Source organism: Bufo gargarizans, chromosome 7, assembly GCF_014858855.1.
Source record: "Bufo gargarizans isolate SCDJY-AF-19 chromosome 7, ASM1485885v1, whole genome shotgun sequence".
In the NCBI taxonomy this organism is placed as follows: domain Eukaryota; kingdom Metazoa; phylum Chordata; class Amphibia; order Anura; family Bufonidae; genus Bufo; species Bufo gargarizans.
Window position 1 is genome coordinate 144,283,859 of NC_058086.1, and position 21,071 is coordinate 144,304,929.

Below are 21,071 nucleotides of genomic sequence, written 5' to 3' on the forward strand. Positions count from 1 at the left end.
ATATTCCCTTCAGGAAACTTGCTGAAGTTCATAAGATTCAGTTGGAAGAGAGTATACGGTTGGATGAACTAATGAGAGCCCTAAATTTAACTAAAGATAAAAAAGCTCCGGGAGGGGATGGTCTTCCATTTGCAGTATACAAGGAATTTAGTTCAGTTCTTCTCCCGGAATAAATGGAGACCCTCGTTAAGGCCAAGAGATCAAATAAATTACCTAAATCAATGGAAGAAGCCACTGTAGTTTTGATCTCTAAACCTGAAAAGGATTTATTAAAATCCGTCGTATAGAGTAATTTTACTCTTGAACACTGATATCAAGCTATTAGCCAAGGTATTGGCAGATAGGTTTACAAAAGTAATAAAAACAATAATAAAAGAAGATCAAACAGAGTTTATTCCTGGGTGATTGATATAGTCTAATATCAGAAGACTATTCATGAATATAGAAGCAAAAAAAGATAAAAATAGTTTTAAAAAAAGCAATATTATCATTAGACGCAATTAAGGCTTTTGATTGTATAAAGTGGGAATATCTGTGGGAGATTCTTAAATGTTTCGCCTTTGGGGAGTCCTTTATAAGTTGGATCAAGCTTATCTACTCATGTCCCAGGGTGAGGGTGGCAGTTGAATGGGGTCATGTCCCTGCATTTTGCCCTCTTTAGGGGCACTAGGCAGGGATGTACCCTATCGCCGCTGCATTTTGCAATCACAATAGAACCATTAGCGATAATTATTAGAGAGAATGAAAGTATTAAGGGGTTTTAATACGGTAATGTAAGGGAGAAAATAATGTTATATGCGGATGATATTCTTTTGTTCTTAGCAAATACCGATGAGGAGATGGTGAAAGTGATAGAAATAATTGAGAGATTTGGATACTATTCCCGACTCAAAATAAATTGTGAAAAATCTCATTTGATGTTGCTAGGGGATGAGGTCAGTGAGAGGAGTTTTGAAGGAACCTGATATATGTTAGTTTAAATGTGTCTCCTCTCTTAGATGAGTTGAAAAAAAAAATACATATTTGGAAAAGATTACCATTGTCTATGATGGGGCGAATAAATTTGATAAAGATGGCCTTTCTTCCTAGGATTTTATGTACTGCAATATGCTCCAGTACGGCTACCAACTATGGTTTTCACTATTATGAATAGATTAATGAGAGAATTTATTTGGAAAGAGGGGAATCCAAGGATAAGGTTAGAGATTTTGCAGTTACCATTTAAAGAGGGTGGAATGGTACTCCCAAATTGGTATATATGTTTTCTAGTTGCACAGTTTGGTTTTATGAGTGGGGGTGATATTTCAGCTATTATGAGTTGGCACTTAAAAAAATTGGGTTGGAAGGATAATTACCGTATATACTCGAGTATAAGCCGACCCGAATATAAGCCGAGGTCCCTAATTTTACCCCCAAAAAATGGGAAAAATTATTGACTCGAGTATAAGACTAGGGTGGGAAATGCAGCAGCTACTGGTAAATTTCAAAAATAAAAATAGATACCGTACCAATACAATTACATTAATTGAGGCATCAGTAGGTTAAAGGTTTTTGAATATTTATTTCAAAGAAAAACAATATGGTATCAACAATAACTTTAACAGTACAAAAACCGACTAAAGCGAATATTCCATTTTTGGGAAAATACCAGTTCATGCGAATTTTTATGCGAAAATTTAAATGCGATTTTTTTTGGGCGAATTTTCGCAATCAAGACCTAGACTCGAGTATAAGTAAAATATGTGCCAAAAAACTCGTCTTATACTCAAGTATATACGGTAACTTAAGATGAAGGAGGTTTTGGAATCGGGAATATTGAGGAGTATAAATAATGACAATTATATTTTTAAGTTAATGTTAATGGATCACGTTTGGAAAGAGATTTAAAAAAATAATGGATATTTAAGGATATACAGATTTTAATCCTATATAGAATAATATTAATTTGCGAGAAATACAGAAAATTAAAGTTTATGGAAATTGGGCAAATAATGGTATTTGTTTGTTGTTTCAATTATTTGAGGGGGATTTATAAAAAAAAACATTTAAACACTTAAAAAAGAATTTGGGATTCCAAATTAAGAATGTTTCAAATATTTACAGTTGAGAGAAGCAATTAATTCATCATCAATAGATTTCCTGAAATAGAAAAAGGCCCCTATGGAGAATATTTACAAACTTTTTGATGATAGAAAGGTAAAAGGATGTGTTTCAAGAAGATATAGGTTATTGTTGAAAATTAAAAAAAGTAAGATTATCATAGTGGCTGAAGAGATATGGAAAAAAGATATAGATGGGAAATCGGAACAACAGTGGCAGGATGTAATGATGTATAGATCTATGGTCGCAATGAGGGCCTCTTATGGGTTTTCTCAATTTTTCTTTATTCATAGGCTATATCGATCTCCTCTATTGCTTAAAAAAATGGGTATAAAACCCACAGATGAATGTCCTAGATGTGGTAGGAAGCAAGCAGGCCTCTTCCATCTGGTATGGAGATGTCCTAAATTGTTCCGATATTGGTCTGAGATAACAGGTATTATTAAAAAAAACATATTGGAGTTCAAATAGAAGGAGATCCATTGACATGTATATTAGGAGGTATGATGCATTTGCGTATTTCAAGTATGGATAAACAAATACTTTGTAAAACACTGTTTCAAGCAAGACTCCTTATTTTAAAAACATGGATTAAAAAAGATCCCCCCTCTGTGAGAGAGTGGAATACAGCGGTGGACCATATTGTAAGGATAGAGAAAATAATATATAATAATAGGGGAAAAAATGATTTGTTCTCTAAACTATGGAATCGTTGGCTGATTAATAATGCATAATAATTGTCTTTTTTTTCTGTCTCTCTTGGATATGGTGGGTTGGGTTGGGCATATATTTTGATATTTTGTCTTGTGTGAAATCTTATATTTTGTATGTTAATACTGAATAATAAAAGTGATATAAAAAAAATCATGTTTAATTATTTTAAAGCGATCCCAGTTTTTAGACAAAATGTATTAAACATTGGACAATAGCCTTAATATCACAGCCAAAGTGTGGCAAATAATGGGACATTTATTAAGACTGGTGTTTTACACGCTGCTCTTTTTCTACTCCTGCTGGTGTCAGATACACCACAATTATTAGGAGGCACACACCTCTTTATAAGTGCAGTACATCTGTGCAGATCTGTGCTCCAGAACTGAACTCCACACCAGCAAGGGGATTACAATAAATGTGCTGGATCAGCTACGCCCATATGAAATGCTTGGAAGTTTCTGTGTTTTCTTGCATCGGAGGAGGAACATTAATGAATACTGACTTGTCTGACTATAAAATACTCAGCTCTGCTACATCTCTGTTACTTCACACTGGTTTATCATCTCTCTGTATACTGCTCAACAAACAGGCCATAACTCTGATGACATCAGCAACACCAGCCAGTAGCCCCGCCTCCAGGGAATCAAGCTCTGATGCTTTGTGACATCACAATGCAGTGTTCAGTGTTCTATGTGTTGGGGGAGCACTGGAGTCTTTTGAGGATTAGCAGTCGGCGATTATGGACGTGCGGAGCATTGCTGTTTTATTTATTGTCATTTGCATTTTGCATATCGAGGGGAAGCCAACAATAAGACCTGCAGGTAATGGACAAATAGTGCCTACACATTGTATTTCTACATACATGACTATGGGTTGTAGAGACTTGGTTATAGTGGGCTGTGTGCAGCATTGCAGCTTAGCCTCATTCACTTGAAATGTACTGAACGGCAATACCACACACAGCCCACAGACAGGAGAGGGGCTGCTTTAGGAAGAAAGAAGTCATTTTTTATGTTTTTTTAAACTCATATAAGCCCTTTATGTAATAAAGTTCTGGTTACCTGAAGCCACCAGTAGAGGGAGCTTACAGAATACAGATGTATTACTGAGCTCTATGTACATGTGCATATAGAAGGCTCCTATATTGTCTCTAGTGGTGGCACAGAAGATGTTATCATTTAACTCTATGGCATTACAGGGGATACTGAGGTCTGTATCAGAAAACTGATCTCTGACCGCTATAAAGATATAATAAGAAATTAATCAGCTTGACTTTACAAAATACTAAATATTATTTCTGGGTGAATGTTCCCTATAAGCTGATGGTAAAACAAATCCAATGTCTATATGACTTCTCTGACGGTAAACTAGAGGTAGAATGTCACTTTATATATTATCCTCATATGTATTGCCCATCATTAAGATCATACTGCTGATGACATCATCATCAGCCAGTAGCCCCACCCCCAGACAATACAGTTCTGAGGCCCTGTGACATCACAATGCAGTGTCCAGTGTTCTACGTGTTGGGGTGCACAGGAGTCTTTTGAGGATTAGTAGTTGGAGAATATGTTTGCTCAGAGCATTGCGATATTATTTTTGGCACTTTGCCTTCTTTATACTGATGGGAGGCCCACAGCAAGACCTACAGGTAATGGACGTCGTCACTGGGGGAAGGTGGGGGTGTTAGTTCCTAGGGGTCAATTATAAGGAGAGTCTTTTATAACCTTCTCATGTTATAATATTGGGGTTCAGTAGTCGCTATTATAGAGTTCATGTCTTTATTTCCTTCACTCTTTTATGAGCAGTGACTTCCCCAGGAGCGGAGAGAGGAGAACGCCCCCAAGCTGAGAAAAGAGGAGTCAATAACAGTGAGTAATCAGTTCCTTTATCTTCTAATCCTACTCCCATCATCCTCACATGTCTTATAGAATATTCTGTCTGTAGTAAGAATTCATAACCAGCATCTTGTCTCTTTATTACCAGTCACCCTCTATGTCGGCCTGGGGCTATACGGTGCAGTACAGATTGCATCTGTACTCCTCTTCATCTTCTGGTGAGTGTCTGTCTCCATCTACTGTACACATATCTACATATCCCTCCTGCCTGCTCTACACTGCAGCTTTATATCTTACCTCTGTAGTGGGGGAGGGGGCCATGGGGATATTCTGGGGGTAACTGAATATTATCATTGTCACCTGTTCATGTAAGGACATTTCTCTGTGTCACAGCTACAGGCAGATGAAGAAATGCTGCCGAGGCCTGGGCACCCGACTGGAGGAGGTGGTTGCGGAGAAGCCAGGTAACAAGGACTTTATAACATCATATATAAAGGATACAAGCAGGGCTTAGAATGACCTCTTATAACGGGGAATCCCACACATCTGGGGTCTTTCTTATACCCCTGATATCAGCAGAATACAGCGGTGAGACAGCTTGTGTCTGCTGATGGGCTGCAGGACTTGGGAATTTCTATGCAACCTCCTTGTCCTCCTTATTATTGTATTGCTCACATTCTTATAGAAATAGATTCTGCAACATTTGCAACCTACTGATGGTTTCCTTTTATATTGCAGTCCTTAGAGCGGCAGCAAGTTACATCCAAGAAAAGTCCAGACTAGCAAAACAGTGCTTTCATCGTGGAAGAAGAACCAAAGTCCTGGACTATATGAGAAAAGTTGGCATGCGGCACTTGCTGACCATGCCAACACGAAAAAAGAGATCGATGAAGAAAATACTCTTAGTAATGTGCGCAAAATCTGTGTATAAGGCCTACAGATTTTGTAGGAGATAATAATACATCTCACAAAAGACCAGCCCCCTGCCCCCAAAAAGTTGCTATAATTTGGAAAATTCCTCCCCCCCCCCCCCAAAAAAGAACATTTACAATACGGCCTATAATTCCGTCCCCACAAAAATAACCGATTTGGCCTCCATCCCAAAAAATATATCTATCTAATTAAAAAAATCATCTCAATATGACGGTGTTATGGATTCATTTCCTTGTCTGGGTCTCAGGTCTCTGTTCCAGATGTAGGAGAAGATGGGGATCGGATATTTCGGTATAAGGCTGGACTCATAGATGTACAGTGTAAGGGGCAGTGCAAACATATAGAGGAAAGGGAGTTCTGTACAGGTTCTTGTCATCCTTTAGGGCCGGGCCCCTTCTCTGTAAAGCTCGTCGGAATAGCCGGCTGGAGCTCTCTGGATCCGGCATTTCCCGACGCTGCCTGAATGCTCGCCGTGCTAAAATCTGCTTGGAATTTCTGTCATCTCAGCATGCTTGTACAGATTATACATAGCACTAATGCCATTTTCACTACATAACGAATATAATGAATGTAGATAATATTCTAAACAAAATAAATGACTCCATCATAAGGCGACCTCTTATAGATGGGACCCTACATACTGATTTCAGAGACAGTAGGGCAGGACGGTGGCTCATTGCTCAGCACTGGTGCCTTGCAGCGCTGGGGTCCTAGGTTTGAATCCGCATGGAGTTTGTGGAATATGTCAGCGCTATATAAGTGAGTAAAATAAATAATAAATAGGATCCAGCTGATTTGTCAGTCTAAAAAGCATCAGTTGTGTGTGCGGGGCCAATTTTAGAAAATGTGGCCTTGGGCAAAATTAAAAGTGAGTCCCAAATTCTGAAGAATTGCACCAACCGTCTCATGTTGGGCCCAATTGTCTTTAATATATTTATTAATGATCTTGTAGAAGGCTTGCACAGTAAAATATTTTTTTTTGCAGACTGTGTAAAGCAATTAATCAGAAGAGGAAAGTATACTGCTACAGATGGATCTGGATAGATTAGAGACTTGGGCAGAGAATTGGCAGATGAGGTTTAACACTGATAAATGTAAGGTTATGCACATGGGAAGGAATAATGCAAGTCACCAGTACATACTAAATGGTAAAACACTGGGTATTACTGACATGGAAATGGACTTTTATTTAAGGAATCATATTTGACAGTAAATTTAAAGGAGTCCTGAGGGGCGGAGCTAAGCAGAGCATGTGAGTGGCAGCGCACCGCCGAGCTCCTCTGCACCATACGGGGAAAACATCCTGAAACCCACATTACACCAGAAATAACTGCCTCTGTTCGACTCCCTAACCAACTGCCTAGCCCCTGGACATCGCCAAAGCGGACTCCCTGCGGCCATGAAGCTTAAAAAAGACGGTAAAGCGGCGGAGAGGGAAATCCAAGATGGCACAGGCGCGGCAACTCCAGGCCGCCAGTGCCGGGCAGCAGAGATGCAGCGTGCTGCGGCAGCAAGGCTAGAGAAATTTCGCCAGGACCTCTACAGCGGCGGGTGGCAAAGGCTCCCAAAAGAGGCAAGTGTCTGATAAGGGGGAGGGGCATATGGACTCTGATCCTGAAATAGAGGAGCCGTCTGGGGGATCTGCAGTCCAGTCCAATAGAATCTCCTCACTGTGCCCTGATGATGAAGCAGATAATAATATGGGGGCTATAGAGTCTGATTCAGATGAGCCTACTCTGAAAGACATCATGCTGGCCATAAATAACTGTGGCAAGTCGCTTACTACTCTTACTGTACAAGTAGGAGCAATCAAAGAAGATGTCATCATTGTACGCCATGATCTGAGGAAACTGGCAGAGCGCACCACGGCCTTAGAAGATAGAATGGGTGCGGTTTAGGATACCTTACCCCCCCCCCCTGAAAAGAGATATGACAGAGTACGCCAGGCGGGTAGATGTCATTGCCACCAAACAGGATGACCTGGAAAATCGGGCCAGCCGAAATAACATTAGAATGGTTAGCATACCTGAGAAGGCTGAAGGAAGCCACCCGGCTGAATTTTTTTAAACTTGGCTTAAAAACAAATTTGGCGCGGAGGTGTTGATGCAGTTTTTTGCTGTGGAACGGGCTCACAGAGTCCCTACCCGACCGCTACCACCGGGGGCGCCTCCGAGACCTGTACTGGTGAAATTATTGCACAACAGAGATCGGGACATTATTTTGAGAAAAGCTAGGGAGTTGTCGGATCTCACTATTGATAGACATAAGGTGTCACTATACCTGGACTTCTCTCAGGAAGTACAATAAAGGAGAGCAAAATTTGTGGATATAAAGAAACGTCTACAGTCTCTGAATGTAGCATACTCCATGATATACCCTGCCAAGTTGCGGAGAGCGGCGATGGGGACTACGTCATTCCACGACAACCCAGAGGAGGCAAGGAAGTGGCTGGACCGTCATGAGCGATAGTTGGAGGTAGATGGAAACTGATGGCCGGAAGACGCGGTGATAATCCACACAATCGACATTGAGAGCATGTGGTGTGTCAGTTGGCATGTGTGACAGTATGGCTGGTGATCTTATAAGTGGTTTAAAATGTGTAAAACAGAGTGGCTCCTCCAACTTACCAATGGAAGGGTCCTCTCGCATAGGGTTTAATACTTTTTGTTCTTGAGGTGCAGGAGGTGAGGGCATATGTCGCATACATCGTTTATTCTCTAATTACGATAAAAATCGCTGTTTTTCATACAGTTATATTTATTGCTAACAGTGCCCTGTGTTTGGGGTAGATAGGTTGACCACTGTTGCTTGGCCTTGACGGTGGGTGCTATTGTGATCCCACAGGCCTGGTAACCCGGGTGTATTTGGTGGGGCCCCGCTGTTGAGACTATATCGTCATCTTGGTTCTATTCGTTTAGGTAGGTTAAGGAAAGGGGAGAGTCTCTTTTCCTCTTTGCTAGTTAGTGTGTGTAAACTGTGACCATGTTTCCTCGATATTCAGTAGTCAGAGTCCCGGTACATGACATGGGGAATATGTTGTGCCTTTTAGCAGTAGACACCCTGGGCCTCATCCGTCTCAATGTCCTGATGATTAAAATATAGTCATGGCAGGAAAAGTTCACTTTCTCATCTGGAACACTAGAGGAGTGAAGGACAGTAACAAAAGGCGGGCTATTCTAGACAGTGTCAAACAACACCACCCTGTGATACAGTCCTGATCAAAAGTTTAAGACCACTTGAAAAATGGCAAAAAATCATATTTTACATTGTTGGATCTTAAGGTTCCAAGTAGAGCTTCAACATGCAACAAGAAGAAATGAGAGTAAGACAAAACATTTTTTGAGCATTTAATTAATTGAAAATAACGATTAAACTGAAACCGGCGGTTTTTCAGCTGATCAAAATTTTAGGACCACATGCCTTTAATAGGCCAAATCTGTGCAAAGATGTGGATTCATTGTCATTTTCTGTCAGGTAGTCACACGTTGTGATGGCAAAGGCAAAAAAACTCTCCCTTTTTAAACATGGTCGGGTTGTTGAACTGCATAAGCAGGGTCTCTCACAGCGCGCCATCGCTGCTGAGGTGGAACGCAGTAAGACAGTCATTTAGAATTTCTTAAATGATCCTGAGGGTTATGGAACAAAAAAGTCAAGTTGAAGACCCCAAAAAATGTCATCAGCACTGAGCCGGAGGATCCAATGGGCTGTCCGTCAATACACTGGACGATCGTCGACCCAAATTAAGGCTCTTACTGGTGCCAACTGCAGCCTCATAACCATCAGATGGCATCTGGGACTGAAGGGCTTCAAAAACAAAAAAACGTCTTCAAAGACCTCGTCTCCTTGAACGCCACAGAACTGCTCGTTTGGACTTTGCAAGAGAGCACCAAACATGGGACATTCAAAGGTGGAAGAAAGTTTTATTCTCTGATGAGAAAATTTTTTACCTTGATGGTCCTGATGGTTTCCAATGTTACTGGCATGACAAGCAGATCAGACCTAAGATGTTTTCTACGCAGCACAGTGAAGGGGGCGCCATAATGGTATGGGGTGCTTTTTTCTTCAGTGGAACAATGGAGCTTCAGGAAGTGCAGGGGGTGTCAAACGGCCGCTGGCTATGTCCAGATGTTGCAGAGAGCATTCCTCATGACTGAGGGCCCTCGTCTGTGTGGTAATGACTGGGTTTTTAACAGGACAGGAATAGCGATACTTATGGCTAGTGCTTGAAAGGATGGGCTTTGGACGCCATTATATAGAGTGGGTACAACTTCTGTATGCTTCCCCGAGAGCAGTATTGCGGATTAACGGTATTTTGTCCAACTCCTTTGAGCTGCATAGGGGGACGCGACAAGGGTGTAACCTGTCGCCACTTTTGTTTGCGGTGGCGGTGGAGCCCTTGGTGGAAGCTTTGAGAAGAGCGACCTCAGTGCGAGGATTTCAGTATGGTGAGCTGACTGAAAAAGTTGCGCTCTATGCAGATGATCTGCAGTTGTTCTTGGATGACTGGATGAACTCCCTTAAGGGGGGCATGCAGATCATCAATGAATATGGTTCCCTTTCTGGTCTTCGCATTAACTGGACGAAGTCTGTAGTTATACCATTAACTAATGGAGGTGCCCAGACCTCGGAAAACGCCATGGGTCTTAAAGGAGTAACCTCCTTTAAGTATTTAGGCGTTCAAATAACTCCTGATACAAGGGGATATGAAAGCCTGAACTTAATTCCACTGCTACATAGATTCAATCTATAAAAATCTCATTAAAAAATCTCATTAAAATGATACTGATGCCCCAGTTACTGTACCTTCTCCATAATACACCTTGCTGGATCCCGCTTATTTTTTTTTATAAAGTAAATGCCCTGTTTAGGGACATAATTTGGAAGAAGGGTATCCCTCGTATTAAACTTACTACTTTGCAAAGACCTAAAACGAATGGGGGCCTGGCTTTACCAGACCCGTGGTTATATTATTTAGCGAGTCAGCAACAACATATTAGGGGATAGGGGGATGTAGAGAAGATGAATACGGCAGGAAAGATAGTGGGCTATCTTCTGGGACAGCCCTGCTTGTTGTCTACGCTGGAAGATGGCACCTTTCACACCAAGGGGAGTCAATATGGTGTCCTGCGTACCATTCATAAGGTGTGGTGGAAGGCCAGAAGCATAACAAAAATCTCTGGTTATACGATGTATACCCCGATATGGCCCAATTTCATGTACAAGGAGTTGGACAGAACTACAGGTGTGGAACTCATATAACCTTGATAGGGTGGCTCAGTTATACTCGGAAGGTCCATTGAAAGAATTCAAGCAGTTACAACAAGAATTCAATATCACTAAAAAACTATTTTATTCATATTTGCAGCTTAGACAAGCTATAAAGGCACAGGAAAAATCTGAAAAGATTGCCCCAGCACCAAAACATAGTATTGTAGATCTTACGGCAACAAGTGGTACTACTAATGGGGTAATATCACTTCATTATAGTGTACTCATTGATATGCAACTCAAGAAAACACCTCTACAACTGTATGCCAAGTGGAAAACTGATATATTAGCCCTAACTGAGGAACAGTGGGAAGGAGTGTTGGGAGATTGCCCGCTGTTAGCTGTAAGTGAAGTGCATAGGGTCTCCCAAGTATACCTATTGCATAGGTTATACAGAACGCCAGAAGTCCTAAAAAAAATGGGATATTGGGATAATGACCTCTGCCCACAATGCGACATGTCCAATGCGGACCTAATTCATCTCATGTGGAACTGTCCGAGACTGAGACGGTACTGGACAGAGGTCATAGAACTAATAAACACTGTTTTTGATGTTAGCTTAGATGTTACACCCTTACCATGTGTACTAGGGTATTTTGAGATTTTGCCAGGCATGGCGAAAAAGAAGCTGGCTATTACCGGTATGTGGATCCTCTATCAAGCTAGGAAAGGTATTGCATTCCACTGGATAGACAGAGCACCACCGACGATACATGAACTGGTGGCTAGAGTACATCATTTAGTCCAAATGGGATATATACAACCCCTAGGCTAGTCACAATGTGATAATCTATTGTCATTATAGCTGCCGCACTAGGGAGGTATGACTGCAGAGTAACTGGATGTCATGTACTACCGGAATGTGCGTTTTGTGAGACAGATATAAGAGATGTGCCTCGGGATATGGGGCACACTGTGAGTATGATTGTACATGGAGATGTACTGCAGGAATTAGGGATCGACCGATTATCGGATTTACCGATATTATCGGCCGATATTCAGGATTTTGAACGCTATCGGTATCGGCATTTATTTTGCCGATATTCCGATAGCGTATGGGGAACACAGATCGCGGTGCTCTCAGCGCTCTCCGTGTTCCCCTTAGCAGCACAGGGGAGAAGGAAGCAGTGTCTCCTCCCCCTGTGCTGCCGCTGCCACCAATGAGAGGACAGGGGACAGGAGGAGCTATGGCCACTGCTCCACCAATGAAGCTTAATCTCTCATTCATTCATATACAGGAGGCGGGAGCTGCAGAATCACATAGCTGGCTCCCGACCTCTATGAGCTGTAGCTGCGATCTGCGGTAGTTAACCCCTCAGGTGCCGCGGATCGCAGCTACAGCTCATAGAGGTCGGGAGCCGGCTATGTGATTCTGCAGCCAGCTCCCGCCTCCTGTATATGAATAAATTATAGATTAATCTTCATTGGTGGCGCAGTGCGCCCCCCCAACCCCAGTATTAGACATTGGTGGCGCAGTGCGCCCCCCCCCCCTCCCCCCAAGCCCCCCCCCAGTATTAAGCATTGGTGGCGCAGTGCGCCCCTCCACAGGATCCCCTCTCCCCTGCTCCTCCGATCGGAGCCCCAGCAGTGTAATGCTGGGGCTCCGATCGGTTACCATGGCAGCCAGGACGATATTGAAGCCCTGGCTGCCATGATAAGCTCCATGCTGCTGTGTGCACAAAGCACACAGCAGCAGGGACAGTGTGAGCTCCTATTCACCCTGATAGATCTCTATCAGGGTGAATAGGACAAGGGTTCTAGTCCCTAAGGGGGCTAAAAGTTAGTAAAATAAATAAATAAAATAAATTTTAAAAAAAGTTACAAAAAATTAAATAAAACACCAAAATATTAAGTATAAATGAAAAAGAAAGATTTACAAAAAAAAAAATACACATTAACAATAAACATTAATTTTCAGCAGATTTGTGGGAATTTTAATTTTTTTTTCAAAAATGAAAATTCCCAGAATATCGGTATAAACTATCGGCTATCGGCCTGAAAGTTCACAAATTATCAGTATCGGCCCTAAAAAATCAATATCGGTCGATCCCTAGCAGGAATTGTTGTTGGATTCATGGACTTTGGACTCTGATGGTCACAGGACTATGGGAAGGGAAGGGAGATTGGAAGCAAAGGGGGGGGGGGGGTAGTTCTTATTTTGTTGGGAGGGTTTACTGCTGTCCTAATATTTTATTGAAAAAACAAATAAAAAAAATCTGATTGAAATTTTTTTTCTTTTTAAAGTAGTCCTGCAGTTTCTTTAAACTGATGATCTATCCTCTGGATAGATCATCAGCATCTGATCAGCGGAGGTCCGACACCTGGTACCCCTGCCGATCAGCTGTTTGAGAAGTGGAGCTGGTAGTAGTGCCGCGGCCTTCTCACTGTTTACCGCAGGCCCATTGACGTCACGACTAGTATCACTGGCCTGGGCGACGCTAAGTTCCATTCAAGTGAACAGAGCTTAGCCTCGCCCAGGCCATTGATACTAGTCGTGACGTCACTGGGCCTGCGGTAAACAGCGAGAAGGCCGTGGCACTACTGCGAGCGCGGCTGCCTTCTCAAACAGCTGATCGTCAGGGGTCCCGGGTATCAGACCCCCGCGATCAGATGCTGATGATCTATCCACTGGATAGGTCATCAGTTTAAAAAAAACTGCAGAACCCCTTTAACTTTAGCAACCAGTGTCAGGCAGCTGCTGCCAAGGCCAATAAGATTATGGGTTGCATCAAAAGGGGCATAGATGAACCTGACAAGAACGTAGTTGGCAAAAGAAATAGGCATTATAATGCATGTCTGAACACCATGGTGCCTATTTCTTTTGCCATATACATATAGTGTCAATTGGAGAGGAGAGGAACGCCCCAGAAGAAGCGGACAGCGAAACCCGGGTCGGGCAAATTGATTTTATATGTGATGTGAACAAGTGTCGATCTTGTAAGTAAAATAAAATACGTAGTGTTTCAATAACCCGTGGGTATTGCACTATGTCGTGTTCCTTTTAAAGGATAAAAGAGCTGTGATTGCTGGTGGATATTGAGACCGAGGAGCTGGAATTGTTTGGAATCAAGATAAAATCGTCTTGTGGAAGTGTTGCTGTGTGTGAACTGTTCCTTCCTGATGAAGTTCAAGCGCGGACCCTGAATTGCAGTTTATTTTGGTTAAGAAAGGAGAAGAGACCTACTCCTGTTGTTGGGGACTGCTGCTGATTGTGTCGTTTGTAAGATCACACAAAATATCATTTTTTTTGTTTTTTTGTTCCTGTCAATCTAGTGTAGCAGGGCGTGGCCAGAGGTGGGAGAACGGAGCCTCTAGGAGCAGCGGCAACGCCCCTCCCCCCCCCACCCCCCCCCCTGCACCTAGAGGCTTATTAGCATATTATAAAAGTAATATTTCTGGAGTAACAGGGGCATAGATAAAAGTAGGAATAGACTAGTTAGGTTCAGCTGATATCAGCACATCGCTAATGTCAGCTAGTTTAATAGGGTTACATCTGGTGACATAAACCCTTTAATAAGTGCAGTACATCTGTGCAGATCTGTGCTCCAGAACTGAACTCCACACCAGCAAGGGGATTACAATAAATGTGCTGGATCAGCTACGCCCATATGAAATGCTTGGAAGTTTCCGTGTTTTCCTGATAGGTGGAACATTACTGAATACTGACTTGTCTGACTATAAAATACTCAGCTCTGCTACATCTCTGTTACTTCACACTGGTTTATCATCTCTCTGTATACTGCTCAACAAACAGGCCATAACTCCGAAGACATCAGCAACACCAGCCAGTAGCCCCGCCCCCAGGGAATCAAGCTCTGATGCTTTGTGACATCACAATGCAGTGTCCAGTGGTCTATGTGTTGGGGGAGCACTGGAGTCTTTTGAGGATTAGCAGTCGGCGATTATGGACGTGCGGAGCATTGCTGTTTTATTTATTGTCTTTTGCATTTTGCATATCGAGGGGAAGCCAACAATAAGACCTGCAGGTAATGGACAAATAGTGCCTACACATTGTATTTCTACATACATGACTATGGGTTGTAGAGACTTGGTTATAGTGGGCTGTGTGCAGCATTGCAGCTTAGCCTCATTCACTTGAAAGGTACTGAACGGCAATACCACACACAGCCCACAGACAGGAGAGGGGCTGCTTTAGGAAGAAAGAAGCCATTTTTTATGTTTTTTTTAACTCATATAAGCCCTTTATGTAATAAAGTTCTGGTTACCTGAAGCCACCAGTAGAGGGAGCTTACAGAATACAGATGTATTACTGAGCTCTATGTACATGTGCATATAGAAGGCTCCTATATTGTCTCTAGTGGTGGCACAGAAGATGTTATCATTTAACGCTATGGCATTACAGGGGATACTGAGGTCTGTATCAGAAAACTGATCTCTGACCGCTATAAAGATATAATAAGAAATTAATCGGCATGACTTTACAAAATACTAAATATTATTTCTGGGTGAATGTTCCCTCTAAGCTGATGGTAAAACAAATCCAATGTCTATATGACTTCTCTGAAGGTAAACTAGAGGTAGAATGTCACTTTATATATTATCCTCATATGTATTGCCCATCATTAAGATCATACTGCTGATGACATCATCAGCCAGTAGCCCCACCCCCAGACAATACAGTTCTGAGGCCCTGTGACATCACAATGCAGTGTCCAGTGTTCTACGTGTTGGGGTGCACAGGAGTCTTTTGAGGATTAGTAGTTGGAGAATATGTTTGCTCAGAGCATTGCGATATTATTTTTGGCACTTTGCCTTCTTTATACTGATGGGAGGCCCACAGCAAGACCTACAGGTAACGGGCGTCGTCACTGGGGGAAGGTGGGGGTGTTAGTTCCTAGGGGTCAATTATAAGGAGAGTCTTTTATAACCTTCTCATGTTATAATATTGGGGTTCAGTAGTCGCTATTATAGAGTTCATGTCTTTATTTCCTTCACTCTTTTATGAGCAGTGACTTCCCCAGGAGCGGAGAGAGGAGAACGCCCCCAAGCTGAGAAAAGAGGAGTCAATAACAGTGAGTAATCAGTTCCTTTATCTTCTAATCCTACTCCCATCATCCTCACATGTCTTATAGAATATTCTGTCTGTAGTAAGAATTCATAACCAGCATCTTGTCTCTTTATTACCAGTCACCCTCTATGTCGGCCTGGGGCTATACGGTGCAGTACAGATTGCATCTGTACTCCTCTTCATCTTCTGGTGAGTGTCTGTCTCCATCTACTCTACACATATCTACATATCCCTCCTGCCTGCTCTACACTGCAGCTTTATATCCTACCTCTGTAGTGGGGGAGGGGAGCCATGGGGATATTCTGGGGGTAACTGAATATTGTCAGTGTCACCAGTTCATGTAAGGACATTTCTCTGTGTCACAGCTACAAGCAGATGAAGAAATGCTGCCGAGGCCTGGGCACCCGACTGGAGGAGGTGGTTGCGGAGAAGCCAGGTAACAAGGACTTTATAACATCATATATAAAGGATACAAGCAGGGCTTAGAATGACCTCTTATAACGGGGAATCCCACACATCTGGGGTCTTTCTTATACCCCTGATATCAGCAGAATACAGCGGTGAGACAGCTTGTGTCTGCTGATGGGCTGCAGGACTTGGGAATTTCTATGCAACCTCCTTGTCCTCCTTATTATTGTATTGGTCACATTCTTATAGAAATAGATTCTGCAACATTTGCAACCTACTGATGGTTTCCTTTTATATTACAGTCCTTAGAGCGGCAGCAAGTTACATACAAGAAAAGTCCAGACTAGCAAAACAGTGCTTTCATCGTGGAAGAAGAACCAAAGTCCTGGACTATATGAGAAAAGTTGGCATGCGGCACTTGCTGACCATGCCAACACGAAAAAAGAGATCGATGAAGAAAATACTCTTAGAAATGTGCGCAAAATCTGTGTATAAGGCCTACAGATTTTGTAGGAGATAATAATACATTTCACAAAAGACCAGCCCCCTGCCCCCAAGAAGAGTTGCTATAATTTGGAAAATTCCCCCCCAAAAAAAGAACATTTACAATTTGGCCTATAAATCCGTCCCCACAAAAATAACTGATTTGGCCTCCATCCCAAAAAATATATCTATCTAATTAAAAAAATCATCTCAATATGACGGTGTTATGGATTCATTTCCTTGTCTGGGTCTCAGGTCTCTGTTCCAGATGTAGGAGAAGATGGGGCTTGGATATGTCGGTATAAGGCTGGACTCATAGATGTACAGTGTGAAGGGGCAGTGCAAACATATAGAGGAAAGGGAGTTCTGTACAGGTTCTTGTCATCCTTTAGGGCCGGGCCCCTTCTCTGTAAAGCTCGTCGGAATAGCCGGCTGGAGCTCTCTGGATCCGGCATTTCCCGACGCTGCCTGAATGCTCGCCGTGCTAAAATCTGCATTGGAAATTCTGTCATCTCAGCATGCTTGTACAGATTATACATTGCACTAATGCTATTTTCACTACATAACGAATATGATGAATGTAGATAATATTCTGATCACAATAAATGACTCCATCATAAGGCGACCTCTTATAGATGGGACCCTACATACTGATTTCAGAGACAGTAGGGCAGGACGGTGGCTCATTGCTCAGCACTGGTGTCTTGCAGCGCTGGGGTCCTAGGTTTGAATCCGCATGGAGATTGTGGAATATGTCAGCGTAAGTGAGTAAAATAAATAATAATTCGGATCCAGCTGATTTGTCAGTCTAAAACGCATCCGTTGTGTGTGCAGGGTCTTTCCTGTGCGGGGCCAGTTTTAGACAAAATGTGGCATTGGGCAAAATTAAAAGTGGAGTCCCAAATTCTCAAGAATTGCACCAACAGTCATATGTTGGGTTCAATATATTTATTAATGATCTTGTAGAAGGTTTGCACAGTGAAATATCAATTTTTGCAGACAATACTAAACTGTCTAAAATAATTAACACAAAAGAACATTGTATACTGCTACAGATGGATCTGGATAGATTGGAGGCTCGGGCAGAGAAGTGGCAGATGAGGTTTAGCCCCTTCCCGACCTTTGACGTACTGTTACGTCATGGGAACCACTGAATTCCCGCAATTGGGAGTAATAGTACGTCATAGTGATCGCACGGGCACCGGAGCGGTGCGATCACTGCAGGGGCCCGGCAGTCCGTGGTGGCCGTGCCCCTGCTGTATCCGCCAGCATCACTGTAAAAGCTGATGCCGTCGGATTAACCCCTTCTATGCCGCGGTCCGCGCTGACCGCGACATAGAAGAGGTTTGTGTCGGGTGAGGGAGAGCATCGAGTCCCCATGCTGCTGTGGCGGGGACCCGATGTGACACAAGGCAGCCCGATGCCGTGCAGAGGCTGCCCAATGCCTTGCACGGCATCAGGAACTGCCTTTTACGGGAGCCGAGGAGATCCAGCCTCAGGCCCGGTCTCCTGGGCAACCTGTTAGTGTATGACTCAGTGTCATACACTAACAGGCAATGCATTACAATACAGATGGATCTTCCATTGAAAGATAGAACATGTCTTATTGTTGCCCACGAATCACGTTCCGTGGCTCCATTCAAGTCAATGGGTCCGCAAAAAAAACTGAACACATACGTACTCCGCATGTCTTCCGTATCTGTTCCGTTTTTGCGGAACCATCTATTGAAAATGTTATGCCCAGCCCAATTTTTTCTATGTAATTACTGTATACGGTATATGCCATACAGAAAAATAGAATGGAAAAACGGAAACACAACGGAAAAAAACCCCGGAACAGATCGGGGGAAAACGGACCGCAAAACACTTAAAAAGCCATACAATCGTGTGAAAGATAAATGTAAGGTTATGCACATGGGAAGGAATAATGCAAGTCACCAGTACATACTAAATGGTAAAACACTGGGCAACACTGACATGGAAATGGACTTTTATTTGAGGAATCATACTTGACAGTAAATTTATCTGTAGAAACCAGTGTTAGGCAGCTTCTACCAAGGCCAATAAGATTATGGGTTGCATCAAAAGGAGCATGAACCTGACAAGAACATAGTTCTGCAGAAACATAGCAGAGCTAGAGAGGGCTCAGAGGAGGGCAACTAAAGTAATAACATGGGGAAGGGGGGGTGTGGCTTAGCTTGCATGGCGTAAGGATACAGTGCATCCAATCCTGGATGATATCCTTCTAACACCCAGCAATTTACTATATTCTGTAGCTCTATCCTAAACCACAAAGCCCCTGGGCCCTCAGGGTACAGTATACAGTAAACAGTGGAGACCAGCTCAGCCAAGTAGTACCTGAGACCTGACAGAGAAGGAGGGGTGTTGGAGTGAGGAGCAGTGCTACCTGGGGGGAGCAAGCACTGATACCAGGTGGCATATACAGGTACCTGCCAGGCCTATCTGAAGACCAGTACCCCTAGAAGTTCCGCCGGTGGCTGTCATAGTCAGTTGCAGAGCGGAGAAGAGGGAGGCAGAAGCTGTGGGAGAGACACATGGCAGGCGCCATCTTAGTAGCAGGCAGCTTTTGAGGATTAGTAGTTGGAGAATATGTTTGCTCAGAGCATTGCGATATTATTTTTGGCACTTTGCCTTCTTTATACTGATGGGAGGCCCACAGCAAGACCTACAGGTAACGGACGTCATCATTTTAGTTCCTAGGGGTCAATTATAAGAAGAATCTTTTATAATCTTCTCATGTTAGAATATGCGGGTTCAGTACAGGGTTGTTGCGGGTATCGAAATATCGATACGATACCGCGATTTGACATTTATCAATACTAGGCTGCCCTACTGCGCAGCCTAGCATCACAGAAAATGAGCGCGCTCATGTTCCCTCAGCAGCACAGGGGAGAAGGAGTCACTCTTTCCCTCCCACCTGTGCTGCTGCTGCCAATAAGAAGAGAGAGAGGAGGAGGAGGAGTGGGCACACTGTGCCACCAATGATAGTTAACCTTAAATACAGGAGGCGGGTGCTGGCAGCAGAATCACATAGCCGGCACCATGACTCTGACAGGGAGCTGCGATCAGTGGCAGTTAACCCCTCAGGTGCGCTGATCTGCTGCCGCTGATCTGCTGCCGGTACCCTCCTCCTGTATTAAAGGTTAATCATCATTGGTGGCGCAGTGCGCCCCCCCCCCCCAGTAATAAAATCATTGGTGGCGCAGTGCACACCCCTACCCCCCCAGTATTAAAAACATTTGTGGTGCAGTGCATCCCCCCTCCTCCAGTATTAAAATTATTGGTAGCAGTAGACACAGGGTCCCCTCCCCTTCTCATTGGTGGCAGTGGCAGCTTCTGATCGGAGCACCAGCAGTGTAATCCCGGGGCTCCGATCGGTTACCATGGCAGCCAGGACACTACTGAAGCCCTTGCTGCCATAGTCAGCTCCCTACTGCTGTGTGTACTATGCACAGGGCAGCAGGGAGAGTGTGAGATCCTATTCACCCTAATAGAGCTATATTAGGGTGAATAGGACAAGGGATTAAAAGATCCCTGGTTCTAGCCCCTAATGGGGGAAATAGTTATTAAATAAAAAGTAACAAAAAAAAAAAATATTTACAACAATCCGGCTTATAATTCCGTCCCCACAGAAATAATTGATTTTAAAAAACACAATTTGGCCTCACTCCCAAAAAAATCTATCTAATAAAAAAATAATCTCAATATGACAGTGTTAGGGATTTACTTCCTTGTCTGGGTCTCAGGTCTCTGTTCCAGATGTAGGAGAAGATGGGGCTCGGATATGTCGGTATAAGGCTGGATTCATAGATGTACAGTGTGAAGGGGCAGTGCAAACATATAGAGGAAAGGGAGTTCTGTACAGGTTCTTGTCATCCTTTAGGGCCGGGCCCCTTCTCTGTAAAGCTTGTCAGAATAGCCAGCAGGAGCTCTCTGGATCCGGCATTTCCCGACGCTGCCTGAATGCTCGCCGTGCTAAAATCTGCATGGAAATTCTGTCATCTCAGCATGCTTGTACAAATTATAAATTACTGCCATTTTAACTACATAACGAATATGATGAATGTAGATAATATTCTGATCAAAATAAATGACTCAATCATAAGGCGACCTCTTATAGATGGGACCCTACATACTGATTTCCGAGACAGTAGGGCAGGACGGTGGCTCATTGCTCAGCACTGGTGTCTTGCAGCGCTGGGGTCCTAGGTTTGAATCCGCATGGAGTTTGTGGAATATGTCAGCGCTATATAAGAGAGTAAAATAAATAATAAATA

At 43.1% G+C, this 21,071-nt stretch overlaps 1 protein-coding gene and 1 long non-coding RNA gene across 4 annotated transcripts in view; one reads left to right on the top strand and one right to left on the bottom strand.

Annotated features, from left to right (window-relative positions):
* Nucleotides 1-21,071, bottom strand: part of LOC122943108 (9,11-endoperoxide prostaglandin H2 reductase-like) — a 191,943-nt gene that overhangs the window by 71,549 nt on the left and 99,323 nt on the right. The window lies entirely within an intron of this gene.
* LOC122943110 lies at nt 3,591-4,869 on the top strand. Its single transcript, XR_006390825.1, has 3 exons — nt 3,591-3,635; nt 4,623-4,685; nt 4,801-4,869. It is a non-coding gene; the product is annotated as an uncharacterized LOC122943110 (long non-coding RNA).